Source organism: Talpa occidentalis, unplaced genomic scaffold (genome assembly GCF_014898055.3).
Source record: "Talpa occidentalis isolate TD23 unplaced genomic scaffold, MPIMG_talOcc4v2.1, whole genome shotgun sequence".
In the NCBI taxonomy this organism is placed as follows: domain Eukaryota; kingdom Metazoa; phylum Chordata; class Mammalia; order Eulipotyphla; family Talpidae; genus Talpa; species Talpa occidentalis.
The window spans coordinates 4,779,165-4,807,061 of record NW_026555331.1 but is presented as its reverse complement, the minus strand read 5'-3'; the positions used below and the strand labels follow the sequence as shown (position 1 = coordinate 4,807,061).

Sequence of the window (27,897 nt, the reverse complement as noted above, 5' to 3'; positions counted from 1 at the left end):
TTGATTGGGTTTTGATTGGGTTTCTTTTCTTTCTCTCTGTATGTGTCATTACAAATATATAATTACTAGCTTTTCTCTGTAGTTTATAATCACATTTTACAAAAATTTTCCTTCTCAGGCCAACAGGAGCCTCTTTGTTGGTTCTTACGTCCTTTTGATAAGGCCCATTAGTCTTTGATAGCTTCCTTGAATTCTGGTACAAACTGCCCGAGGCTCCTCTTGAATACATTCTCATCCATTCCTCCAAGGAGCTGAGCTCTGATTCTTCCTTACGGGGAATGATTTCAGGAGCCTTACCATCTGGAAAGGAAGGAGACAAGAGATCAGAACAGCCAGGGGGGCCATGTGCTCGAGAGGCGGGAAAGAAAGAAAACGGGAAAATATGCAGTGACAGTGACACCTTGAGTCAGACACCTGAGGCTCCGCCCTCGATTTGGTCCATACCTAAGCCCCCCAGAGCAGCCCCCATACCTGAGCCTGTTTCCTCATTTGAGCAGCAAGGAATTCGGGTTCCTTGACCCTATGGCATCCTAGCTCTGCCCAACCTTGATTGCAACACCCTCTAACATATGCAGCAAATTAAAGTGGACCTTGTGCCTTTAGTGCCTGCTAGGTGCTCGGTGCCTATACTGGGAATGCATTTATTGATCCCATGGCAATCTGAAAATACAGAATTAAAAAAAAATGGGGAATTGGAACAGCTGATCTTGGGCTCAGCCTCCTACTGTATAGGCTTAAGCAAAAGGCAAAACCCTCCAAGACTCACACTCCAAAGCCAGAGTGAATGTTCTGGTGCCTTCGACAGTGAGGTCCAGTAGTCCACTGATGAACCTTTAACTCAGCAAAGGGAATTCGGGTCACTCTGAATCATCAACCTTGGTGCCTCCATTGAAGCCGCCATTGTGTGTTTGTTTCTGAATCAGGCACGTCGCCTGGGACAGACCACAGGCCCCCAGGACGGGGGCAGTGGGAAGACGGGAATCAAGACACTGCACAAGGGAAAGGGAGACTAGACCTAGCCAACCTGGAGCTGCGGCGCAGCTTCCTGTCACCCAGGAGAGGTCACAGCCTGGCAGCCCCGAGCTGCCGCTGATGGGCGCCCACAATCGGCACAACCAAGGACTCCAGCCAAGTCCACCGTCCTTGCTTGCTCAGTCAATAGTTTAGTTCCTTTCCCAAACCTCATGCCCAAAGAGCACACCACCCCGGCCATAGCACCTCCTGGCGTCTCCTTGCGGGTCTTCTCTTGATCTCTCACGGCCGGCAAGTGCCAACCCAGCACCCAAGGAGTCTCGCCAGCCTTGACCAGGGGTCTCAGGGGCCTTCCTGGCCTGGGAGCAGGACCGCTTGGTCCATCCCTCCGACTCCCGGTGGGGGGAGCAGTGAACAGCGGCTGTTACGCTGCTGGCTTATTCACCTGTCTGTGGGTGGCGATTGGGCTGAGAGGCCCTGGGCCTGTTCCCTTGTCCAGGACAATGTGGGCAGTTAAGTCCACACATGTTATCACACGCGAGTGAGCATGTGTGGGTTTTAACTACCCTGCACACCTGAAGCAGGAAGCCATGCACTCTTACCAGCTGGCCTGAGGATCAAGCCAATGCGGTGTTTTGTTTTTTTTTTAAATAGCTGTTTCCCAAGGCTACTTGGGTTGGCCTTGAGCTCCAAATATCACTAAGCAAACCATGGCCATGGACCAGCAGCTCCAAATAATGGTGCGGTGTCTGTGGAAAGCATCATTACTTTCCGCTGAAATTATACAACCAGCTAAGTAGGAAAGCAAACGTCACTATGTGGCCAGACTCTACTAACTTGGCCTTTGAGATCTCTAGTAACAACCTCTTGATTCTGAAGATGAGTCGCCAGCTGCAGAGGTGGCTCTCGTTTCATTTTGCCCAGTAGTTAGGGTGGTTAGTGCCTGGGCCAGTAAGTACTTAGATTACAAATGAATAAATCTCTCGGCACCAAGCATTTAGTAAGTACCTTTTGTGCTAAATCCAGGATGCCTTGGAGAAGGCTACTTGGCTAGGATGCTTTTCTGATGACCTAGAACAAGGCAGAGAATCAAAATGAAAGCTGAGACGCCCACGTCTGTAGCATGGATCAAGACTGGTCCTTCACCTCGGGCCTTAGATGCCTACGGAGCACCTGGCAGGTGCCCGCTGTCACTCATGTCCACTCAACTTAGTCCTCAACACCCCTAGTTTTGAGGTGGGGGAACTGGAGAATCTCGTAGACTGTCCAACCCAAGGTCCAATAAACAGCCGGATCATAGTCGGAGCTCAGCTCGACCCCAAAGCAATACTTGTAGCGTTTTACTAGAACTCCCCTTACTGAGTTTCCTGTCACCGAGTCAGATGCTGGACACCTTAAAACGGTAACTGGCTGTTCACCAACCAGCCAAGCTGTCCCAGACCAGCTATTTTCCAAAGCAGAACAGAGACCCTCCTCGGCGAGGCTTCACTGCGATCCCGGCCACACTCGGGAATTCGGCCCCCGGTGGCGGGATCTCAGCGCCAGCTTTTGCAGAGTCAGTTGTCCTGGGTGAGTGGCCGCGCCGCCCAGCCCCGGGAAATCGGCCTCAGCTGGCCCTGAGAGGCTGAGATGCTAAGCTGGGCTTGGCTTTGCAGCAGGCGTCTGGAGGTGCTACTGAGAACTGGGGAAATGACCCCCCAACAAGTCTGCCATGTTAGACTATTTTTGAGTTAAAGGCACTTGGGGGAGAATGTCAGTATCTTTCTTGCATTTCTCATAAAAGCAGGAGGTGAAGGTGCCCTCTCTGTGCCAGCAGCCAGGTCCACACAGCCTCGCCTCTTCTGCACGTCTTCATGCCTGAGGTTGCCTCTGCGTCCACGTGCTGTCACCTGAGGCGCCTTATGTCAATCTAATGCTCAGGCCAGGTGTGAGGTGCAACTGCCCGCCCCACTGCTGCTGGGGAGGGACCCAGGGGATGCAGCCAGCGTGTCCTGCGAGGTGGCGCTGGCCCTTGGCCCACTGTCTCCAGGCAGAGGTGACCCTGCGTGTTTGCAGCAGTGCCGGTGGCCAGACGGCTTCCACAAAAGTGCTGCTCCTGGCCTGGCGGGGGCTGGACGCCCCCGAGCCCTGCTCAGTTGGCTCTTTGCTGGGCAGAGGAGACTGAGGCACAGGGGGCAGCGGGTCTCCTTGTGCTCCATGGCATGGTGTGCTGGGGCTCTGCTGAGTGGCGGCAATGCTACCATGCCTCCTGGCTGCAGACAGGGTTCCTTACCTCAGACACCGTGTGTGGGTGGGGTAGCCAGGCCGTCTAGTCACACATGGGCACGTCTGGCCTCCAGCTCACCTCACCTCGTCCCTCCAGCCCGCAGGTCCAGCCAACTGGCTGGACCACGTTGGCTCAGAGTCTGGGCAGGGCTGTGAGCGGGGAGGTCTGGCAAGCTCACGGTGACCTTCGGGGCCAAACCTGCCCCCGATGCTCTGGGCGCCAGTAAGTCAAGGCCTGAGGTGGGCACTCGGGATATGCGAGCTGCTTTCCCTGTCACTCTGGTGTGGCTCTGGGCTCAGGGTCTTGTGGGCCTTGTTCTGTGCCCAATGTGGGTTTTCATTGGGTTATTCTCAACATGCCACCAGCCCTAGCATGCCCAGATGTCTGACTTCAGGATGACAGTTGGTTTGATAACTGTTTATGGATTCCTGCTGGAAGACCAGGGCAGTGCATGCTCGCTGGCCTTCAGGCAGCAGGCACTGGGCTCCTGGCTCCTTAAGGGAGAACTTGCCACTCTAGCTGCCACCTCCTTCAGGATTTCCTGAGCTGCTGGCATCACCCGGCCTGCTGCCTTTCAGGCCCTTGCTAATGCTGACACCAAGGTTTCTTCTCCTTGACTTAGGTCTGGTTCCAGGACATTGCACACAGGGGCTGTGCTTCCGACCTCCTGTTCTCCACTAGCCAGTGTCCCCGGAGGGGGCAGCACGTGGGACATCAGACAGGGCCTCACCACCCACTCCTGCCACTGCCTTTGTGGACTCAGCTGCTCCCACTCAGCCCTTGGGACCTAGTGGCAGAGGAATCGGACATCGGCTGCATTCATGGTCCAGTACTGACCGCTGCAGCCACAGGTTCAGTGGACACAGAGTGAGGGACTGGCTCCCTGCTGCCCCCACTCCAGGGGGCACCTGGTGTTGAAATCCTCACCCCCAACCCTTGCCATTTGGGATGGACCCGCACCTGAGCACACAACACTCCGTGTCTTGACGGTCTGCTCAGCTCCCCAAACCTGCCCCCTGCAGAGCGTGACACGCAAGCCCCCCTCTCCTCCTGGACCCCTGTCTGTGCCATCTGCCCAGCTACCTTGTGCCTGAATCTTCTGTCAGGCTGAATACCACGCCGAGGTGCCCACGCGTGGAGAAGTTGGGTTTGTGGAAATTGTAACTAGAAAGCAAATGTGTGTCTGTGATGATGGCAAACCCCACTTCTGCACAAAGAGATGCAAACAGTGCTTGCTAAACCCTCAGCGGTTGATAGAAAACAGCCACAAGCTCCCTGAGGCCGGGGTGAGCTGCCCCGGCCCCTGTTCTGGTAATCACTGTTTTGGAAAGCAACTTGGCAACTTATTCCAGAACCACAAAAATAATTCATATTCTTTGATCCAACAATTCACTTCTGGGAACTGAGCCTAAGGGTATAATTCTATGTCTGAGAAAGAAAAGCAACATCTATGTGTAAATATATTCCCTGAGGCATTATTTTTAATGGGGAAAAACTAGAAAGAGACTTAAATAATGAATAACGGGGAAATGGGTCTATAAATTATAGTGTGTGCACCCAGTAGACCAGCCACTGCTTAAAATGAGGGAGGAAAGTTCCGCAGCACTGTGGAAAAGTACTCGCCCCACGCACGGGGACAGGCCAGATATGACTGAGCACACACTTGATGTCTATGAAAACGTCGAAATATCTAAGAATGTCCTGAAACAAACGCCGATGTGCTGGGCAGGGGTCTCGGGTCATTCTCTGGTCCTCGGGGTCTGACACGCCGGCCTGCGAGTTTAAACAATGATTTGAGGGCAGTTACTGCCCCGGAGTCCGCGTTCGGAGGTGGCCGAGAGACTCCCCAGCCCAGAAAGGCAACTCCAGGGCTGGGTGCTCGGAACTGACCAAAAGCAAGGTCATCAGGTGTGTTCCTAAGGAGGCCATCAGATGTGGGGACCGGGCCCTCTTACGCAGTCAGTGGGTCCCTGATCTATAACCTGCCTGAAACGTTCTAGCTATATTCATCGCGTGGGCTCGGTAGAAGAATCTAGAACTCTCTCCAGCCTTGAGCCTTCTGAAGGCAACTATTTTAAGTGGCTGTTGTAGGTTGAAATGTCCCCCTCAAAAGCATGTTCCTGTCCAAACTCCCAGGACTTGACTATGGCCTTATGTGGAAACAGGACATGTTCTTTGTTCATGTAACCAAGACGTGGCCACACGAGGTTCCAGCAACGAGGATTTAAGGAACGGGGATTAATGGCTGGTGTCCATATAGGAGGGGTATTCTCACACCAGAGACCGAGAAGAGAGGCTGATGCAGACGGAGAGGCAGACTGTAGGAAGCCCAAGGAGTGCCGTGGACTGGCGGTGGCCACCAGCAGAGAGGCACGGAACACATTCCTCACCTCCTCCGTGGGACACCGTGTCTGCTGCTGACGCCTTGAATGGGACTTAGAGCCTCTGGAACTGAGACCATAAACTAAGTCACCCAGTCTGCGGTATCTTGCCCTAAGAAATAATACAACGGCTCTGTCCAACATTAGATAGAACTCAATCTGAGCTGACAAGAGGGTCCTATAGTTTCCTTTCTGGAATTCCATGTATGGCCACTGGCTATGCTTTCATACAAGGCATGGTTGGGTCAGCCAACAAGAACTAGGAGCACCCACCCCAAATGTGTTCAGGGCTACCCTCTGCCACTCGAGCCTCGTGACGGCTCAGGGCTAGGGTGCTGGCGACAGTGGCCGCTTCGATGAATCAGCAGCCAGGAAAGCCCAGGGCCTTTGGGGAGCTTCTGGCCTGGCCCTGCTGCTTATTTTGAGAATGCAGCAACTGAAACTGTCCAGAACGGTCCTTGTCCAGTGGACATCTGTAGCCGAGAAGCCTGTCCCTTGGGTCCCAATCTGCAGCTCCCTCACAGCAGGGCCGTGGGGTCGGGAGATGCTGTCCTCCAGTCCCTTGGAGAGGTTTCCAGAAGCCACAGGAGACCTTCAACCCCAGGGTTCTGAGAACACTCTTCCGACCTCATGCTGGTGTCTGCTCAGGTCCTCACTCCTCCGCCCAAGGGCCTTGAGCAGCTCCACCTGGACCCTGCAGCCCCGGGTCTCGGTGCAAGGTGCCCGGTGTGGCTCCCACAGGTCCAGCTCATCCTGAGCAGGGGCCCAGGTGGGGCAGGCAGGAGTCCAGACCCCACAGGAGGGGTCCCTGGGGTCCTCAGGCTCCATTGCCCCTGCTAGGAGGGTGAAGGGGCAGAACATGCCCAGACCTCGTTTGCTCTGAGAGAAGATACCTCTGTCTCAGGATTTCAAGTTCCAGCGCTCTCGAGTGCAATTCTCAGCTAAAACATTTTGAAACAGCCCAGTGCTGCAGGAGGATCAGAAGATGGGGGGAGGGGACAGAGTGGCAGCTGCCTGTGCTGCGTGCTCACCCCCACACCGTCCACACAGGGGGCTCTGCCACCGCTACCCTCGCTGTCTTCTAACACGGGATTAGGAACCTCTGAATAAATGTTACCCAAGTACACAGTGGCTTATTCATGCATTCACTCGATCACTCAGGAAATGTCTATCCTTGCTCACTTCTTGTGGGTTGATTTGCCAGTTCTTAGCCAATCTTGCCTGGGCACAGGGATGTCCGGTTGTTCCAGGATCATTTGTTGAATCATTTCTTTCAAAGAAGCAAATGGAATCCAATGCAGCAAAGACAGTTGTCTAGACTTACGGGGGTCTAGGTCTCTCGTCTACTTATTCTTGCACCAGGACCACACTGTGTTCTCGACTGTAGCTTTATAGTAATTTCTTGGACATCGTGCTAATGGTACGGATGGCTTTAAAGCAGTGTGTGATTGCTGATGCACTTTTAAAAAGCAGACCCCAAGCTCCACCCCAGGGGTTCTGATGAAGTATCTTCTGTGAAGCGAAGAATCAATAGTCTAATAAGCACCTGAAACCATTCTCTGCAATTAATCTGTAGACTGTCCTTTGCAAAACCTGGTGTACCTGGATCTGAGCAATTGTGCCAATTTGGTGTTCTAACCTACTTTGTGCCCTCAGCGAGGCATTTAAACTCCAAGTTGAAGGTTCATAAGGACTAAACTGTGGTTTACCGTTGATTTCAAATGCCCATGGGGAGGGACTGTGAGGCCGTAGACATGTGAGCTGCTTCCCGTCAAGGATGAGTCAGGCCCCATCTCCCTGCTGGAAAAGGGTCTTGCGGGTCCACATACCAGCTGGTCGCTGCTCACGACAAGGATGGTGGCTCAACGAGAGACAAAGCTCTTGAAGGCAGACCTTTCATTTCCGGCACAGCCCGCTGGCTCATGCGGTTTACAAGTGACGGCTGAATGTGATGCGGTGCAAGATGGGGGGAAGGACATTTACCCCCCAGACCTCAGGGTCACACCTAGAGCAACAGACTCAGTGATGCTTTCAGGTTTGTCTGGGGTGTTTGGGGTCCCGATACTGTAAATGACAGCAGGAAACATAACGGGGGCATGTCTGAACCCCCATGTCCTCTTCTGTGAAATGGGGTTTCTCATGTGCCGTACTCACATGATTAAGGAGGTGGAATCTGACCATGGATGCGGGAGAAAGCCTCTGCTAGCCAGAGGTCAGGGAGGGTCACATTGCCTGTTCGCCGGGCCCAGGTGTCCAGCTATGACTCACCTCCAGGACGTGGCGTCTCTCCTCCGCCCATCCCCTGACTTTCCTGGGTGCCTCTGGTTCTGAAGCCCATCTAAATGCCCCTCCTCACCTTCCCCCTGCAGGGGGCTCTATTCACCACTTCTCGGCTGCTCAGAATCCAGGGTCTGTCTGCACCCACATCCACTTTAAGGGGCAAAATTTAGAGAATCAGGCAGGGGAGGAATTCTTGATCTCTTATGGTCAATATCCACCGTCAGTGTTGCATATTCACGAAGGCATTGCTTCATGGTTAGCATGCAATTAAATATTAAAATCCATCTCATCAGCTTGGCAAGAGATACAAAGGTGGCCATCTGGGTGGTTTGTGCAGACGCTAAGGTCCCCCCTTGTTACCTACTAGGCACTGAAGCATTCAGGCGCATCATCAACTGTGAGAAAGGTCTGAGGTGGGTTCCTGGCCTGCCACGGGAGAACCGGCTCAACTCTCCTCAGGTCAATTGCTGAGTCCCAGGTTGCTCATCTGTAAAATGCAATAGCCGGCTAGTGGAGTTGCTGGCAGGAGGCAGCTTCTGACACATATAATCTGACAGTAAGTGCTAAGAAATAGAATTATTAGATATAGAATAATCATGGGAAAGACAGGCTTAGTCAATAGCCAGGAACGATGTTGCCTCTAAGCACCCGACTGCAGCATCCTGTCTGTACTAGCTGGGCTGGGGACGTGCCACCATTAATGTGCATCCTAGTACCTGTGGAGCTAATTAGAGGCCAGGTTATGAGTTGATACATCAGAGGTTCCACCTTTCTAACAAGCTCCCAGGTGACTCCAAGTGTTCTGGTGTGTGGACTGTACTTTGAATAGTGAGGCGCCAGCAGGTTCTGAGGCACACTGAAGTCAGAAGCTCTGTGGGCATCAGAGAAGGACCCTTTAATGACCAGGAGAAATATGGTGTGGCCAGTTCTCTGGAATGAGGCATTGACGCAGAGCAGAGGGTGTCACCAGGTGCATGCAGACATCAACAGCTCCGAGGCTGGTAGCAACTACAGCTAACATTCTGAGTTATTTCTACATGCCATATGCCTCTGTCTAATCTTGTCCTCACATGAAATCTGAGTCTGGGACTATTAGAATCATCTATAGATGAGTAAACCAGTGCTCCTGGGGGTGGACTCCTGGGCCCCACAGTTAAGTTTGAACAAGCCCTGTCTTGAGCGGATTAGGCCATCCTGCCCTCCAGTTCAGTTCTCCAACCAGCATGCCAGAAGCAGAGGGGCTGAAAAGAGGACATGGTGCCTAGTGACCTGGCACTGGCCTCAGCCCTGGGCATGAGTCATTTTTCTGTGCCCTGCACTTCTGTTTCTCCCGACAGTGGGTTTGAAGCTGAAGAACTGAGTCTGCTGCCCCTGGGGCATGTCTCAATCCCCTTTTCTCTTCCGTCCTTGTTCCATTAGGCTTGACAAGTACCTGTGTGTCAGACAGAGCTGGAGGAAATATGCAGACTTCCCTGTTCCTGCTCTGCCCGGGGCGGCTGGCTCCTGTGAACTGATGGATGTGTCCGTCAGCACCACGGACAGGGCCCGTGCGCCTTCATTTTCACTGGGCATTTTGTCTCCTACCTACAAGGCCATGTGAGGGCACATGAGTAGCTAAACTAATTTTCCCCTAAACCCTTTAATTATTGTAAAAATAGAAGGCCCTCAACCACAGTTATCCAACTTGATAACCATGAATAATGCACATTAATGCACAGCTAAGAATAGCAAGTGGGGGTGCTGATCAAGCCAGCCGTGAACAACCAAGATCAGGGGTAAACTAAGGGTGGGAATTCTAAGACTTATACACACACACCCCCAAATAAGCTGCTCAGAATCACCTGGAAGGAAAGTTGGGGGGGGGAGAGAGGAATAGAGCCCAGCAGTCTTATACTTTTACAAGCCCTCCAGTTGTTTTATCCAAGAATTGAGATTTATTTTAAAAATTTTAAATATCAGTAAGTTTGCCACACCTTGAAAAATGTCTCGGGAAGGAACTAGCTTTGGCCAACACAGGGGTTCAATGTGGGGGATCTAGAGTCAGGTGGCTCCAGCCAGAGCTCCGTCCAGTTGTGTGGCCTGAGACAGGTTAATTGCACCTTCTCTTGAGTTGCTGGGACCCTGAGAATGTGTCTGCTCACACACCGCAGTGATGTCCAGCGATAGTTCCCTGACCGTTAGCACTTTCTCATGGGATGCCTTCTCTCAAGCAGAAAATCACTATTCCACACCACAGAAAATCAAGAAATGGTCAACCAATTCCTTGAGGTCCTCAAGTCTTGGTCCTGCCATTGCTAATCCAGGAAGAATGAGTGCAGGGAACGTCTGCTATCCTTTGCACACAGGTATCTCACCTGCATCTCTATTCCAGGGACTGTAAACCCTCTTCAGTGTCTGGGAATGTCCATGTTCCCTGCCGGGGCCAGAGCACCTTTGAGGAAAACACTTACTCAAACCTCCCTTCTCCAGCCCACCCACATAGTAATGGACCAAATGACCTGGGCTGTCTACTTCTGGTTCAGAAACTTCTCTGACTCAGAATTTCAAAGAGTCTCTCTTTGAAAAACATCAGAGAAAGACCAGGGTCCTGTTCAAAGCCCTTTGCTCATGTGCTGTGTGCAGTGTAAGGAAGTCCACCCCAACTGGAATAGGGACCGAGGACATTGGCATGCCTCTGGCTGAGGAAGACCCCCAGGATGACCCCCCTTGCTGGGGCTGTTTTGTAGATGAGCTGCCTGGTGCAGCATCAGACCACTGGCTGGCCAAGGTCTGCTGTCCAGGTAGGCGTCGAGTGGAGTGGGGACATCACTCTTGGCCACTGCCTCTGCCCTACAAGCCGCAGAGCAGTGCCATCTCTCTGAAATGCAATGCTGTTAACGCACAAGGACTCCCTACGATCTATGAATAAAGCTGAAATTCTGTTTTGTCTTCTGGAACTTTCCCATCTGCCTTCATCAGTGGTTCTCAAGAGGAGGGGAGATGTTAGCCTCCTCCTGCAGGGGACATGTAACGATGTCTGGAGATGGTTTTGGTTTTTACCATTGGGCACAAGACAGCCCCAACCTCAAGATTTATCCAACTGAAACGTCACAGTGCTAACGTGGAGCAACCTGGGGCTAAGCTCTTCTGAGCTCAAATGCTGTCTTTCCCGAGGGGCATCCTGGCTCCGTGTGCTCCCCGTGTGGGCCCTGCAGAGGCGGCCCAGAGTCCCTCAGAGCACTCACCCCGTTCAACTCATAAGTTGCAGGTCTCATTAGTTTTATTTATCCTTTTAGGCTAAGAGGTTCTTCCTAGGATCAGGGTCTTTACAACCTCAGTGCAGAGTGTGAGGTTCTATGAATTAGTCGGTGAAATGAACTCATTCTAGTTGGTCTACACAACCTCTAACATCTGGCACACATAAGACTTGCTCTAAATATTTTTCTAATCACTGATACATTGAGAGATTATAACTCACTTTTGCCCCCTGCTGCAACCATTTAGTGTGAGAAATAAAGTTAAAGGCAGCTGGTGCCATGGGAGGGAGAGGACTGACCCATGGGGAGGAGCGGCCGTGGGCAGAGCCGACCCCGGTGAGCGCTGGGCCCTGCAGCCGCCATCCATCCCCGCCCATGCCGAGCTGTGGTCCCGAGGCTGCCATGCCAGCTGGGCGGGAGATTCGTTGGTGGGTCGGAAGACACAGCGGCAGGAAGGTGCTGGAGGGAGCTCAGAGGACCTGGACTTCAGGGCGGACACCCAGAAGCAGTCTTCCGGAGGCCGGGATGTTGGCACTGGCCGTCTCGGTTGCCAGGAGCCTGTCTCGCCCACCCTTCCAACTTGAGCTTGGGTTTCCTATACCCCCCCACACCCTCTGCCGGCAGCTACGTAGGCCGTGGCCGCGCCCTTGCTCTGCCGCCGAGACCTCTCCTCGGGAGGGCCCCCCAAAGTCACGGAAGCAGCGCCCTGGCACCCGGCACAGCCTTGGCTGCTGCTCAGCTCACGCCGCTCTCACGACTACGCTCCTCCCCTGACAGGTTTATGGCCCCAAGAGAAACTGAAGCGACCGGAAAGGACAACGACGGCCCGGTGCGCCATCCAAAATTCCGCCTGTGCTGAGTCGACAAACTCCATCAAATTCCATTGAGTTTCTTCTTTGTTTACTGAGCCTGTGCCAGTGTCACAAGCATGAAATTAGAGTATGACATCCGCGAGGGCTGATGTGCTGCCACGTGCGTTTCAGCGAAGGCACCGAGGAAGCGGCCGGGCCCGGCCTCCTGCCTGCTGGCCAGGTCCCCGTGGGCGCGTGGCCTGCTGGTCCCCGTGGCTTCCCTGTGCATGTCGGGGGTCTTACGGGGTGAGGTCCGAGTCCATCTGGTGTGAACCCCTCCAGTTTCAAACCCACGGCAGTGCCCTCTACTCTCTACTCCAAGGAACTCGGGCCGCTGGGAACAGAGCAAGGCCCTTGCCGCCCTCCCAGTCTGCAGCGGCTCCCCGCTCCCAGCCGCGGCTGCGCTTGGGATGAGAGTCAGCACGGTGGGGAGGTGGCGATCGGCACCACAAGCACTAGCTCTGATACTGCTCGACTCTTTGCAAATACTAATGTTGTCCTCGCAAGGGCCCTTCAGGCAGGCCCGACTAGTGACTGATTTTCCCGACCAGAACACTGAGTCACAAAGGGTTTAATTAACTTACCCAAAGTTGAACACCAAGGTGCAAACTCTGGGGCCAGAGTTCCTAATCCCTGAGCTGTCTCCAGGAACTACCAAACCTTGCCTCGCTGTCCTTACTCAGCAAATGTCACCAGCTCGGATGCCAGCACAAATCACCCAGCCTAGAAGAGCCCTCAGCTCTCGGAAATTGCATCACATTCTGTCTTACACCGTGGAGAATAAACTGGATTTTTAAATGATTCATTCTGTATTAAGACGAAAATCATTACCCCTTTATATAAGGATGTATATAAATTTTCTTTTAATGTTCGCTCAAGACGTTAGTATCTCCAAGCACATCATCTTAAATGTATTAGTTTCTTTCACTGCATATACTTTAGGCACACACATGCACGACTTTACAGCCTCCTCTTGCAATTCTCTAGTTCATACCTGCCTTCAGCTTGCGTCTTCTGATTCTAAATTAAATGCTGCATCATGTTCCATCTGACATAATCCTATGTATTAGACTATTTTCAAAGTCCTGAGTACAATATTTTCTGCGTATGATTTTAACTTTTAAATTTTTATCTATTATTCACTGAACCTAACTTCTTGGGAAGGCAATGCTAGGCCAAAGGAGATGGCATGTTTATGTTAATTCCCTCGCAGCTGTTTCTGAGGACGTCCACTCCCAAGGCTGCCTGCCACTTTGCCCACTCCCCTCACACTGGCCCTCCTGTCTTGGCACCCTGAGAGCTGGCATGGTTGTTAAAACGGCTTTTTTTTTTTTTTTTTTTTGTGGGACCCTCGCCGGCAGCCAGGGAATGAACCAGCACTGCAAAGGCTGCGGGCAGCCTCGCAACCCAGTGCTCAACCTCTGCGCCACCAGGGGAGCCCCAAAACAGCCTCTTTTCTATCTGAAACAAGAAAGGGATCATAATGGTCACACAGTCCTAAGGAATGTTAAGATTAACCTTCATGCAACTTTTTTCTAAAGATTTTATTTCTGCAAGCACTGGGGTACAGGCCAGAGGTGCAGGAGGGTGAGAGAATCCACCAGAGACAGAGCGGGGAGCAGAACAGGCAGAAGGACCGAAATACACTCTGAGGGGAGCAGCGGGCGAGACAAGAGAGGTCTGCCGCGCCATGTGGGAATCTCCCTGGCTGGCTGGGAATTGAACCGGTGCCACTGAGGCTGGGGACAGCTTCACAGCACTGTGCTCAACCTGCTGCGCCACCGGGGAGGCCTCATACAACATTTTAAAAGTATTTTCTGTATATTTTTGGAAAGGGATGACATAGATTTTGGAAATCTGTGACCCCAGCCTCTTTAGCAACCAGCCAACCTCTACAGAAAGAGTAAATGCTTCACTTTCCCCCTTCAGCGATGTCATCTAACAGAAAATATTGGAGTCAACGTAATGGATTTTAATGGGAATCTATTTACTGGTGTCGGAAAATGCTCAGATTCCACGCCCTTATCTGTCCCCCAATCACACACACAGCTCTGAGTAACTGACTCAAGAGCCTAGACAAGTCATTGCAGACCAGACCCCACGTTCGTGCCCGCAGGTGGACTCGAGAGGGAGCGCTTCCTGCCCTCCTCGAGCTCGGTCCCCCAGGACACAGGACAGACCAGGAGGCCTGGTGGGGAGGAAGCCGGCGTGGATGCTGGGTTCCACGCCACCAGGGGGCGCCGCAGGCCCAGTAAGCGGCCTCCTGCTCAGGCTCCTCCTCCAAGTCCGGCTGCATCTCCCGCGCAGAGGGTCTCTCAGGAGTCTCTGAAATAGCACTCGGTGGAAACAGTACAATTTAGAAAAGGCAACAAAAGCAGCCCACATCTTTTTCTGCTCAGATTGCACATCCCGGTGGAATCCACCCTGTAGATCACACTAAACCAGAATGACTCAGCTCTCCCCAAGACAGCTCTTCAACATCTCCTGGAGTCACTGAATTCTGGGGATCAGAAACTAAGCATTCAGAAAGGCTCCACTGCAGCCCCCGGCCCTCCCCTGCCACTGCTGGACTTCACACCTCGCGTTCATGGCCTCCGTGTCGGCCACTCTGCCAACATTGTGGCCCTCCCCACAGCCCGGCAGGTGAAGACTATGACCACTTCTGTTAGTTGGTTCAACAAGGAGCCATTAGATGGAGGCTGCACAGCAGCCTGCAGAAGCAAATCAAAATCTAAGTCTGTAAATGCCTCGAGCACAGAATCCAAACGCAGAGGATGGCCGATCCCAGCCAGCTAAGCTCCTGGCGGTGGCCCCATCATGTAACCTTTCTCCTGTGCTTCCTCTGTATGCCTCTCCTGTTGCTCTGCACAGCAGAACGCGCCAACCCCTTCTGGCCTGCATGCAAGTCCAGTCAGTTTTTGCTCAAATAAACTCTCTTGGTCTGACTTCCCCGGTACCACCCTGAGTTCAGGCTGGAGGTATTGCAGTTGAGACTTTCACTCATAGTTCAGTTATTCCACAGCAAACAGTACTCCTTAAGCTTGAGACATGCTTGATATACAAAAACTTGGGTCCACATCCGATGTAAACATCTTGAGTCTGGACATATGCTTGTAACCATGACTCTAAACCAAGGCACTGAACATCGCTTCCAGAATTTCCCTTCTGGTTTTTGTTTGTGAGGGCTTTACTTTTGTTTTGGCAAGAACACAATATGAACTCTAGCCTCTTAAGTAGTTAAGTACACGTTACTATATTGTTACAGGTACTGTGTTGTACAGCATCTCTCTAGATCCCCCTCATCCTAGGGGGCAAAACTTTATACCTGTTGAAAATCATTTTCCATTTCCCCATCTCCCTAGAGCCTGGCCACCACCATACTATTCTCCGCTTTTGAGTTTCACTAATTTGGAGCCCACATGTAAGTGGAGTCATAGAGTGTTTGTTCCTCTGACTGGCGTCCGTCACTACACCATCCTCTGGGTTCGCCCATGTCACATACAGCAGCTTTCCTCCTTTAAGGTTGAATAATCCTTTGCATATGTGTTCATTTTCTCTGCCCACTCATCATTAAAGGGCATATGTATTATTTCCATGTCATCATTGCGTAAATGATGACGCAATGAGCAAGGGAGTGCAGATATCTCTTCAAGACCCTGTTTTCTGTGGATATTTACCCAGCAGTGGGATTGCCAGGTCACATAGTATTTCTACATTTAATTCTCTTGGGAACACTGATGCTTTTTTCCATGCTACCTCACCATTTTTCACTCCTGTCAAGAGTGTGCAAGGCTTCCCTTTCCACGTCCTTCCGAATACTGTCAGAATTCTCTATTAATAATAGACATCCACAGGGGTGTGAGGTTATTGTGATTCTGATTATCATTTCCCTAGTGATCGGTGAGGGTGAGCATCTATCGATGTTTGGAAATTGTATGTTGTCATTGGAGAAATACCCACTCAAGTCTTTTGTCTAGTTTCTAACTGGGTTATTTGGTTTGCTTCATTGACTTATAGAAGATCTCACATGTTTTGACCTAATCCCTGATCAGACACATTGTTTGCATCACTTTCTCCCATTCACAAGATGTCTCTTCAGTCTCTTCATGGTTTTCTGGCTGAGCCGAAGTTTTTCAGGTTGGTGAGGTCCTGTTTGTCTACTTTCAGTTTTGTTGCCTATCTTTTTGGTGTAAAATCTAAGAAATCATCACCAAGATCAAAGTAAAGCTGTTTCCCGCATTTTCTTCAAAGATTTTTCAGTTTCAGGTCTTACATCTACATATTTGTGTTGATCGGTGTGTCTGGTGTAAGAGCCTGATTTCATTCTTAGGCATGTGGCTCTCCAGTTCTCCCAACACCATTTGTTAAAGAGACTGGCCATTTCCATTGTGTGTTCTTGGCACTCCTGTCAAAGATCCGTTGACCACATATGTATGGATTTATTTCTAGACTCTTCCGCTTCATTGATCTGTATGTCTGTCTTATACCATTAATATCATAATGTTCTCACTACGTTAGCTTGGTAACATTTTGAAATCAAGAAGTATGATGACTTCAGTTTTGTTCTCAAGATTCTTTGGGTCTTTTGAATAGCTTCAGGATTTCATATGAATGTTAAGGTTGTTTTTCCATTTAAACAATGCTGTTGGACTTTTGAGAGGCATCACACTTTCTCTAGATTACTTTGGATAGTAAACACATATTCACCATATTTATTTTCCAATCCATGAACATGGGATGTCTTTCTATATGTCTAAATTTTTTTCATCGGTATTTCATAGTTGTCAATATGCAACTGATTCACATCCTTGATTTTATTTGTATTCTTTGATGCTATTATAAGTGGTATTGCTTATCCTTTTCAGAAAAAAAAATCATTGTTCAAACAGCTTTTTTGATGGTGTTTTCAGTATTTTCCCTAAGTAAGATCTTATCTGCAGAGAGTTTTACTTCTCTCTTCAATTTGGATTCCTTTTTTCCTTGACTGATTTATATGGCTAGAGTTTTAAGTGCTATGTTAAATAGAAGTAGTGAGAGTGGGTGCCCTTGTTTTCTGATCTTGGAGGAAAAGCTTTCAGTTTCTCACTGAATATGATGTTTGTTGTGATCGTCTCATATGTGGCTTTTATTATGTTGAGATACATCCCCTCTATACCAAATCTGTTTTACAATGAAAGTGTTGTCAGGCTTTTCAAGTTTGAATTTTGTCAAATTTTTCCTGTATCTGAGATGATCACATTATCTTTCATTCTATCAATATGAGGCATCACATTTATTGACTTGTGAATGTGAAAACATCCTTATATTTCAGAGATAAATCCCACTTGATAATATATTGTGCTTTGAATTCACTTGGCTTAGATTTGAGTATTTAGAACTGTGTTCATCAGGGATATTAGCCTGCAGTTTTCGTACAATATGCTACGTGGTTTTCATATCAGGGATAATGCTGCTCTTATAAAGCAAATTTGAAATTGTTCCCTCCTTTTGGAATTTTTTGGACAAGTTTTAAAATATCAGTTTTTCAAAGATGTGGTGCTAGAATTCACCAGAGAAGACATCTGGTCCTGAGATTTTCTGTGCTTAGAGATTTTTGGTTACTGATTCAATCTCTTGAATCAGTACTTATTATTAATCTGTACATTTTTTAGTTATTACTCATTCTCGGTAGGTTCTATGTTTCTAAAAAAATCATTCTAGGTAGTTCAACATGTTGGTTTGTAAAATATTCATACTATCAAGATTCTTTGCATTTTTGTGACATAGGTTGTAATGGCTCCTCTACATTGCTAATTGAATCATCTGTATCATTTCAAAGCAGCTTAGTTTCACATTTTTCTAGTCTTTCTCTTGTAGTTTTTATTTCCTTTTGCTAAGTTTGAGCTAAGTTGTTTTCTTCTACTCCCTTAAAATGTAAAGCTATCTTGTTTGAGCTCTCACTAGTTAATGTGGGCAATTATCACTGTAAATTTCTTCTCAGACTGCTTTTATTAAGCACCTGCTGTATGCCCTTTCACTGAACACACACACAAAGTAATATGACACAAAATCTGACCTAGAATACAGGAAATCTCACCAGGGATGTTCCTAGATCTCTCTTCAGGGTCACCCAGATGCAGACCAACTCCCAAAGTCAGGAAATGAAGGAGAATGTGAGCCAAAATAACTGGATGGTTAAAATGGAAGAATGTGAAAAAAAATCAAGCAAATGTAAACATCAAGTTGCTTTGCAAGCACTCAGAAAAGCAACCTTCCTCTCAGCCCTTCACTCATCATAGCCATGTAGGTCTATGCTCTCTCCTCTCTGGACATATCCTCAGTTGAGGCTACAAGAGTCACTCGCAAGCACTCCTTTTCTTGTTACCGGAGACCTTCCCCACAGTGCTTTGCAACTATGGATGGATATGCCTCAATCTATTGGCAGCACTGAGTGGAGGAGAGGGGGCCTGGTTTCCAAAATGAGAGAGAGAGGCAGCCCATGACACAGACATGAAGCAGTAGTCTGAGCAAATGAAGGATGCCAGGAGAGGCAGTGCGCCCTGGGTCTGGAAAAGACATAACTGCTTTTGAACTGCTTTTCAGCTGTGGGAACTTTAGACCTCAACATCTCTAAACAAACCTGTTTCCTCGCTTGTAAAAAAAAATAATAGAATTTAATAAGTTTTCCAGCTTCTATTTTATTAATCATCAATGCATTTTACAGCCCACTCACTCGCTATATGACAACTAGTCATCTCTAAATCTAATTTCTAAATAATATCACCCTTGAAAATGAGGATAACATCAGTGCCCTTGAAGCATGTACATAAGAACCAGAGCTAAAGAATTAGCTACTTGCACTTGCTTAGCATAGAGTATGAGTCATGACTGAAAGTCACAAAATGTTGATGACTGAAAGCTAAAATCAAATACAATTCCTTGGGTCACCAGACTCATCCTGATGAATTTCCCTGGCATCTAGTGACTGGTAGACAATTCAGCTAAGGAGGCCCCATCCGTGCTCTGAGTCACAGCTGCCTCCCCTGCACAGAGGAGGGGTGAGGGTGGCCAGGACTGATCCGTGGGACCACAGAGTGGGGCTGGGGGGGCGGGGTGATTGTGCATCTGACAAAATGGGGAGTTTGGGCAAGATGATGCATAAAGGCCCTCCCAGGGGAGGAGATCTGAGATTTGGCAGAGACCCAGCAAGAGGAAGTGACTCACCCAAATGAGACAGCTAAGACCGGGCAGAGCTTGAATTTAATCATTGCTTTTAAAATGCCCAACTGTAAGAGTTGGTGAGGAACAGGACTAGAAGTTGCAGAGATCGTTCCACAGCCATTGTCTCCTGCTAGTCCTTGAGACAGAATATGCTCCCCCCTCTAAGGCTTTTGGAGGTCAGGCCACATTGAGTGTTTGGGCTTTGAATAAAGTAGTGTCTGGAGTTCTTAGGGAGTGGTCCCCAAGGATGATGAGATTAGAGATCTCCCTGTCAATCCACAAAGATGGTTCCCCAAGATGTGTCACTTTGGCATGTGGATAACTTCAAGCTGAAGTCAATCAACTTCAAGCTGAAGTCAATTAAGGCTCTGAAGTTTCAAGAAAAAATTTTACTACTCCCTCAGTGACCTAGAAGAATGAAAACTGGGATATTACCCAGAATGAAAGCTATTATCACAAAAATCTTTTCTATTGGAGAAAACTACCTCTATGGCAGGGCAAATATCTAATTAGAGTCTCTCCCCTCCTCTCTCCTTGAATCCCCAGGGCCCAATTTCATTCTTTAGCTCAGGACAAATACCCTCATTTTGCTCCCATTTACTTCAAATTTACATTCATGTAGATTCTCCATAGTATGCAATTCAATTTGTTTCTCCTAATCTTTCTGTTAATTGGGTCTCTCAGTCAGCACAAGAAAAGCCATAAGGGTGGGGGGAAGTTTCCTCCCTAACACTAAACACACCAGTGGAAAGCACTGGAATGTATACCAAATGTAGACTGAAATAATTGCATGCTAATCCACAACTTATTTTTACTAATTCCCCCACTGCAGGGCACTTTATTTTCCCTTTCATCCACAAATTCCACCATGGGGTTGTGGCCACACCACACCCACCACCAAGGGCCCATAATCCACCACCATGGTCCATTGGGCCCCCTCACCAATTTGTTCCCCATGTTCATACCCTCCACAGTATTGTAAACTAGTGTTACCTCAATAAAAAATGGTTTTAAAAAGGCGAAATATAGATCTGTATTGACGTCAAAGGATGTGTGTATAGCATCACTAAGAAAGTAGTTTATAAAAACTTACATGTATATGTAAACTTATAAGTATATGTCTAGAAGTGCTAGTCAGTAGAAATGTAAGTCACAGATGTAATTCAAATTTTCTGGTAGTACTTTAGAAATTAAAATATATTTTATTTAATCTACTATAGCTAAAACACTATCATTTAAACTTGTAACCCATAAGAATTATTACTAAGATCTTGTGTATTCTATTTTAGTCTCTTGTAAATCCTGCATATACTTTACCTTTACAGCACATCTTGATTCAGACAACATATTTTCAATAAAGTGAAATGTAATGAAGCCAAAAAAAAAAGGCTGCAAAGACTGAAGGCTAATGCTATCTCCTACTTGCCAGGTAGTGTGGCCCAGTTCTAGAACATCCAGAGCCCACCGGACCATTCTGATGCAGCGCTCAGAATGCTTACCTCCCAGGCTATCATGGGAATTAATTGAATAGAAGCTCATAAAATATAACATAGCAAGTTCAGATGGAACTTCTAATATTACCACTGTTATTATTTATTGCAACTTACCGTCTTCATGGTTTCACATCAAATATGCAACTGCCACAACATTAGTCAAACCAGACCCAGTCCCCCAGGGCAGGGGTGGGCAGTTGGTCCTTGAAAGAGCTGAAGTATATTTAACTTTGTCTTCGGAGTGCTTCTTCCCCCAAGCTCCTTTCTGATGTTTGTTTTTAGAGGGTACTTGATGGAGTCCTTTGATGCCCAGCAGGTGACCCCTTTGTAGCAGACAGCCTGTGGGTGTGACCTTGGGACTGTGGACTGTGGTGTAGATGGAGCTCAGTCATGCTCTGCAGGAAATGCGAATGTGAGCAGGGGGTAGGTGGGGCTAGGGTTAGGGTGAAGGGTTGGAGCACCCACATCTGACATAGGTGATATCCCAGGTCTTTAACTTCCTCTCTGGGCTAACTTAGGCAGGTTCCCAGCCTTTTCTGAGCCTCAGTTTTCCCTGTAATAGTGAAAGGAACTCCTAGGATTATTAAAAACTGACGTGGACCACACACAGAAATCCCTCTAGAGAATGCCTGAGGGTTAGTTAATAGTCAATAAACAATAGTTTTTACAATGATTGTATGAGCCTGGCAATGGCATTGATAATAGTAAAACAATAAATTCCTAACACAGTACTGCCAGAGACAACATTCTTACACTTTCTTATTCACCAGCTATTTCTGAGTGACTTCCATGGAGATAAAGTGGGCAAGAAGACAAATCCCTGATTCCATGGAATTTATAGAATTTATTTTAGGGGAAGACCAGAAATAAGCACAGTAACAAATACAAGCCAGGATGGATTCCATGGTCCCTCATTCATCAAAAGTAGGCCTTTGAGGTTGAACCTGTGGGAAGTCAGGATGCTCACCCCTGGGGCGGGGACTGTACGGCAGCCTGAGCCTGTGTAGGGCAAGTGGGGCAGTGACCACAAAGGATCACGGAATAAGATTCAGGCAGAAGCAGGTCTGCTGTGAGAACTGGAGCCTGCAGGCCCCTCCAGTTCTACCACAGCCCTTTCTCTAAAAACAAGGCCCCCTTGCACCAGCTTTTCTTACAGATGGAACTCTCACATCATATTAAGTACCTTTGGGACTTTCAGAGACCCCAACCAAACATGGCTGGGTTTGACATCATTGCCCTCCAGACCCCGGGGCACAAGCCCCCCTCCACCTACCCCAGAGATTTGCACTTGGTGGCTGCAGGTGGTCCGGCTCCCTGTCCCAGGGAACAGCTCCCTGTGCTCATCTTCCCTTCAGTGTTTTCCTGGGGGAGGTAAGAAAACCTGTATTTCCACCCAACCTGTATTTCTACTCTTTTGCTACAATTAAAAAAAAAAAAAAAAAAGCTGTTTGCTAGGTAGCCAATAAAAAAAAGTGAACCTAAGCATGAAAACTTGAACAAGCAATTAACTAGGTGGCAGCCAAGGGCACAGGAGGAAAGATGAATTGCCTGAAATAAATAAGGGCTGGAAGGAAAATGAAAAATGCTTCCAAGGTAAATGGACTATAATGCGAGGCGGCGCGAGATAAAGCAGCGATGGTCTAATGCAGAGACAATAAGAAGGCGCCGCACCCGCGCCGCAGAGCTGCAAGAACACGGGCGTTCATGCCCCCGGCTCCCGCGCGCTCAGTGCCAGGCCAGACCGGGCACCCTGGTGAGCAAGGCGTTTATCGACACGTAGATTTAAGAGTGTGCAGACCTGCAGACGGTCATGTCAGCCGGTCCCTAAAGCAGTGTGGTTCCCACGCAGCCCCGCAAGCAGCCTTGTCAAGTGTCGGTGTCTCTAGAATGACTCACAAATGTTTGAACAGACTCTGAAAATGCTCCTACCCGACAACTAATCTCTGGGCACAGAGGACGTGTGGAGCCAGCTTCTTCAATTAAGCGGGATGATATATTTCTTTAAATATAAAGTAATATTCTTCAATTTTCTTAAATAGTACTTTTATTTTTAATTTTAGTTTTTCTAAATGAAGTGCTTTTTTCTTGCATCACTTAAAAATGCTACTGTGTCAGCACGAGCTGGCTTTCTCACAGTACAAACGACAGAATAGTAACATCATTTTGCAGTCGTGCAGGGGTGCCGGCTCCTACCCCACCACGAGGCGCCCGCAGCCCCTTGGGCCCTCCCTACTGGGCTCCTCTCGCCCGTCGCCCCCTCTGGCAGCCTCGATTCTGCGGTCATATTTCAAGGGTTTGGTTGGGTTTTCTGGTCGTTGTCCTGCTCCTATTCCGCATAAGAGACCCCCCCAACTCGTCTTCCCCCGGGACCTCTCTGGCATAGCACGACCCTCTCCGGCTCCGCCGGTGTGGCCGCAGGCAGCAAGGTCCCGTCTTTTTAGCAGCTGGCCCCTATCCCGGCTTGTCCGAGGGCCACGTCTCCCCTCGCCGTGCTGGAAGCGGCCTGTTCTGCCTCCCAGCAGGACCAGCCGCTCCAGATGTTGAAGAGCTCAAGATAACGCCCCGGGAAAGGGCCTGTTGCCTCTGTCTCTGTAGGTGGTTTGTCCTGAAGGTGGGACCAGTCCAGTGTGTTCATCCACCCCTAAAAATGTCTCCTGTTTGTTCGAGTGAGACACTCCTTAAGTTAAAAGAAAGCAGGTGGGGACGGACAGCTTGAATCTCTTCCTTCTAGCTTCTAAGACCTGCTGTTAGTTCAGATTCCAATACTTGAGGAGGCAAATGTCTCTGCTCAGCTATCTGGAGAGCATCTAGAGGGAGAATCTTGAACACAAGCCCATCACTTCAGTGTAACGGGTAAATGACTAGTTGAGGCATGTCTACAGTGCCAGAGGAGCAGAGGGGAAATTTTTCTTACCCCGCTGAGCAGTCAGGGAGGACTTTCTGGAGGAGGCAAGACCTGATCTGAATTTGGAAGGACGAGCATAAGAGGTGCCCACTGGAGCCATAGCAGATGACTATGTGGCGGAGGTTTGATTTCCCACCCTCTGCAGGCAATAGGGAGACGAGGGCTGTGAGCAGTGGGGTGGGGCTGTATGACCAGAGAGACAGTTTAAGAGGTCGTTCTTTGAGCAGCATTTGGAGTGGAAGGGTGACGCCGGCAGTAGAGCCCCATTAGGAGACGCCTGAGCTAGGTCCCTGTGACACAACCGTGACTTTATCCCAGGCAGTGGCAGGGGTGGCAGCAAGACTGGATCTGAGACATCAAGGGTGAAAGGAATTAAAATCGCGAGTTCTTGGGATGTGGGGAGTGGGGAGAGCACCCAGAAGGTGCAGGGCTGAACTGAGGCTTGCACTTGTGTCTACATCTTAATTTAAAGCTTGAAATAATTAGTGCTTCATAAAAATCACAGAATTATGGATTCTGTGTTGGAATCTTCTGACCTGATTCATGTTGGCACCAGCCGCGGAGCCAGCTGTGCGGCTTTCAGGGCAAAGTACAAACATAAGGCCCCTCATTTTATAAAAAATGGAAATGAGTGCCAGTAAGCACTAAAATACAAAGTTTTCTGAGGTCTAGATACATTACAGTATTTTATAATTTACTAGTTAATGTCACTCTTGACAAAGACCGATTAAAACTTTAAATTTTTTGTGTGACTTTTACTGTTCATCCCTGTCATGAGTGTGCTAGTTTTATTTATTTTAAGATTTATTTATACAAGAACCAGGGTATAGGCCAGATGTGCGGGAGAGTGAGAGGATTCACCAGAGACAGAGCGGGGAGCAGAGCAGGCAGACGGATGAAATACACTGCTGAGGGGAGCAGCGGGCGAGACAGGAGAGGTCTGCCTCGCCATGTGGGACCCTCCCTGGCTGGCCAGGAATTGAACCGGCTTTGCAGAGGCTGCAGACAGCTTCACAGAGCGGCGCTCACCACCAGGGGAGGCCCTGTGCTAGTTTTAAATGCAAATATCAGGATATTACTCACACGCAGAATCGTAAGAGTGTTGCGGGGCGCGGGTCAGCATACACCCGGCATATCCATGTCAGTGTTAGAATCACCCCAAAACTAGTTTCCACCAGACTGGGGGTTCCCTTTATCCAACTCACCCGCTTCATGTGCACACTTTGCATGTGTTTGCCTGCTGGGGAGGAGGGAGGTGAGAGGGCAGGAACCTGGGGTGTCTGATCTTTCCCTTCCTGATGTCACTTTCAGTGGAAGATGTTGACCAATGTGGAGAGGGTGCTGGGTGAGAAAGGCTATGCAAGCTTCCTAAATTCTTCGTGTTTTCTAGAATGCCATTGCTGGCCAAAGGAAGGTCTGGTCCTGGGGGAGGCTGTGGTTTCTAGGACACCATGTGGCTTCCAGGGCCTCAGGAGTGGCTGGAACCTGTTCCTTCTGTCCTGCACCTCATCGGGGTCTCACCCATGGAATTCCGTTCCTAGGGGTATCTGGGCAGCGAAGGACAGTGTCACAGGAACCTCCCCTACAAGCCCCTTGTCCCACGGGACTTCCTTACAAACCCGGTATCTTGGAAAGAATGTCAAGAGGACAACAGCGGAGCAGGCCTCGAGCCTTCTGGGACCCTAAAGCCCACCCCTGGCAGTAAGGACAGGGACTCCGTGACCTCACATGGTGGCACCAATGCCAGGTCGCACAGCCGGGAGCCCAAAAGATCCGTCCAAGTCCCAGGTCTGTCCGGCAGGTGAACCCCCACCTGTGTTCCAGGCCACATACATTCAGCAGCCAGAAAGTGGTCACCCCAAATGCTCTGGGGACCGAATCCTGCTCACCATAGAAAGCTGCATCTTCTCACCCAGACAGGAAGCAGCTCTCATCCATGTGACTCGCCTGGGCAGAGGGTGTAGGACAGCTGTGTGAGAGGACAGTGCATAGAGCCCGTCCTCATGCTGACGGATGCCCACTGGCACTGCCACCCCTGCCAGAGCCTCAGGACCCACCTGCCGGCCAGTGGATGCAGTGGGTTTGAACGAGTCTTATTTCTATTCCCTGCTGAATGGGCTCTGCCTCAGGCTCTGCCCATCCCCGAGGGCAATGTTGAAAATCTGGGGGAAAACAAGGGTTCTGGGGTCAGTTCGAAACTTAGAAACGTAGCGGGCAAATCCGTGCGGTCTTGTGTGCTCCTGCTTACCCACAGCGCCCTGTCTTTGCTTGTGCATCGTGGCTGATGTGGCAGATGCTGTGCCCTGCCTCAGTCCAGAGTGCACATGCCCGTGTGGATGCTGCTCGTGAGCATCTTCTACACCACGTGGGGAAGGAGGGTGAATAACTTTGACATGGTATAATCAGGTTATCAATTCAGGGGCACTTGGAGCTGGGCTTTGAGGGATGAGTAAGAGTTCACCAGGTGAGACTACAATAAACTGGGTCAAGCATTCCTTCCGTTGGGCTCGGCAAGTGTGGCAACAACACTCCTGGACAAGACCTGAGGCAGCAGCCAGACCTTCCTGCTGAACGAAGGTGCGTGATGACAGTGACGTGGAGGCTGAGTAGGAGAGAGCTTTCAAATGAACCAGGGTTCCGGTGAAGCCCTCCAGCGGCGTGTCTGCAAGGAGGGAGGCTGGGAGGAGGCTGTGTGGAAGCAGAGGTGCTAGTTGGGTGTTGAACAGCAGCACAGATGAGAAACCAGACCTCGAGCCACCTCCTCCTGCCCAGGTGCCCTTCCTGACGCCTCCCAGCTCAGCTGCCCACGCTCTCCTTGGCAATCAGTCCATCCCCCATTTGATGTTTGTCCTTGTTCAGCCATGTTCTTTCCAGCTCACTTGCTGTGTTTTCTAGAGAGCCTGAGGCTCTTCCACCATAAACGCCGGCTGAAGTGCTGCGTCTAGAGAACCTCCCACCTCCAGGAGCAGCGCCTGGAGACCTGGAGACCAACTGACAGCCCCCGGGGCTGGAGCTCACAGCACCCACCAACCTGAGCACCCTCCGACCTAAGCACCCTCGCCCCAACACAAGCATGGCACCCGGAGGAGAGGCAGAAGGTGCAGGACGTGTCCTTCCTGCTGAGCCCCCTTCCTGCACGCCCGTCCACAAGGGGTGTGTTCGTGTCTGGGGCTGCCCCAGCAGAGGCCCAGGGACCAGGCAGCCTGGAGACCAAAGCGCTGACAGGACCCTGCCCCTTTGGGGACACCAGGAGGGTGAGTTCTGGCTCCCCCTGGCGTCTGGGGGTCTCAGGCCCTCCTTGTGACAAGCTGACTTCTCACATCCTCCTTCCTCTGCACATGGCAGTTCCTCTTTACGTCCGGACATGGTCTTCCCTAGGGCTCAGTGTCACCTGGTCACCCTGCAAATCCCCTTTTGGGACACAGGAAATCGAGGATAAGGCCACATACCCCTGTGAGCTGATAACCTTCAAGGGTGCGTGTGGGGACACAGGAAGCCCTGACCCAGCCCCAGGGAAAGCAGGAGGTCTCCCTGGAGGAGGTGACATGCTTTGCCATCTGTTTTAAGGAAAATGTAAGATAAAGAAGAAAGAAAATATTTTGGAAAAGGTATAGACAGAGAACTTGGAAGTTGTGATGAGACGCCAGTGACAACAAAAATCCGTTTATAAAATTGTCTTCTATCCCGTAAGGACGAGCCCTGTGTACAACTCTGGAAGGATGGGGGAATAAACCAATCACTATATCATGAGTATAATTAAAATTGATATTTGACTCGAGGAAAGGGCTGAGGCAGCTTTACACCCGGGTGTTTACAGCTCCTGTCTTCCCGAGAAAAATGACTGTAAATTAAATTGATCCAAACTGACCGAGATTTTCCATTAGATAAAATGTTTTAATAGTAAATCAGGTTCTTGTTTGAGAATTAATAACAAATGTCATAGACATAGGGCCACAAATGGAATTTTAATCCACTGAAACTCATTCCTGGGGTCTATGCAGCAAGGAAATTTCTAAATGACATCGACACAGTGAGGCAGAACGACGGAGGCCCAGAGCTTGCCCTGGTGGAATCGTGCTCCCCAAGATGACTCCCTGGGAGGACCGGTAGTTGGGGTCACAAAGTCCCTTCTCATGGCACGTGGAATCCAGAGGCCCGCGTGCAAGCCCCGCCTTCTCCCCAGTAAGCCTCCAGAACGAGTCCACGCCCTGGCCCCTGGGGTTTAGGACCCCTAAAATGACTGGGAGATTGCAAAGAGAAAAATGCTCAACTCCCAGGATTCCTGAGCGCTGGACATGCGCCCCGGGAGCAGT

At 49.6% G+C, this 27,897-nt stretch overlaps 1 long non-coding RNA gene across 1 annotated transcript; it reads right to left on the bottom strand.

Moving 5' to 3' along the window:
* Positions 1–29: 29 nt before the first annotated feature.
* Positions 30–20,615, bottom strand: LOC119236547 (uncharacterized). Its single transcript, XR_005123100.2, has 3 exons — positions 20,504–20,615; positions 8,264–8,386; positions 30–300 (listed from the first exon to the last, which is right to left on the bottom strand). It is a non-coding gene; the product is annotated as an uncharacterized LOC119236547 (long non-coding RNA).
* Between the last annotated feature and the right edge of the window lie 7,282 nt (positions 20,616–27,897).